Source organism: Octopus bimaculoides, chromosome 28, assembly GCF_001194135.2.
Source record: "Octopus bimaculoides isolate UCB-OBI-ISO-001 chromosome 28, ASM119413v2, whole genome shotgun sequence".
Taxonomy (NCBI): domain Eukaryota; kingdom Metazoa; phylum Mollusca; class Cephalopoda; order Octopoda; family Octopodidae; genus Octopus; species Octopus bimaculoides.
Window position 1 is genome coordinate 16,192,196 of NC_069008.1, and position 692 is coordinate 16,192,887.

General features: G+C 38.7%; 1 protein-coding gene across 1 annotated transcript in view; it reads right to left on the reverse strand.

Annotated features, from left to right (window-relative positions):
- Nucleotides 1-692, reverse strand: part of LOC128251109 (zinc finger protein 271-like) — a 33,444-nt gene that overhangs the window by 26,808 nt on the left and 5,944 nt on the right. The gene's annotated exons all lie outside the window — the stretch shown is intronic.

Consider the following 692-nt stretch of genomic DNA (forward strand, 5'->3'; position numbering starts at 1 on the left):
TATTAGTATAGCTTTCATTACCAAATTTAGGGGTAGACCTTCCTAAATTGTCCCTACATTCAGACACACATGAATACATTCTGAAAATATTCATACATATATCTATATATACAAAGACACAGACATCCATTTCTTGTTTTCTCTCTAGGACGTAGTGTCAGTCATTTGACTGTGGCCATACTGGAGCACCGCATTTAGTTGAACAAATTGACCCTTGGACTTATTCTTTGTAAGCCTAGTACCTATTGTATCATTCGCTTTTGCCGAACTGCTAAGTTACGGGGATGTGAACACACCAATATTGGTTGTCAAGCGATGGTGATGTGGACAAACAAAACATACACATACATATATAAGACGGGCTTCTTTCAGTTTCCCTCTATCAAATCCACTCACAAGGCCATGTTAGAAAAAACTCGCCCAAGGTGCCACGCAGTGGAACTGAACCACAGACCTTGTGGTTGATATGCAAGCTTCTTACCACACGATATTTTAAAAAATGTTTCAAATTGTGTAGATTACCATTTTATATGACTTTATATCATCTGAGACTTACTTGTCTGATGTTGTCTGGCCACCCATAGGTAATTGTTTCCATCAGTGTAGCCAAAGTAGAGTCTCTGCTGGTGAACTCAGACAGTTGGTAACGTTTGTTGATGGAAAAATTGACAAGGTCAAATTCAGATTGCTGG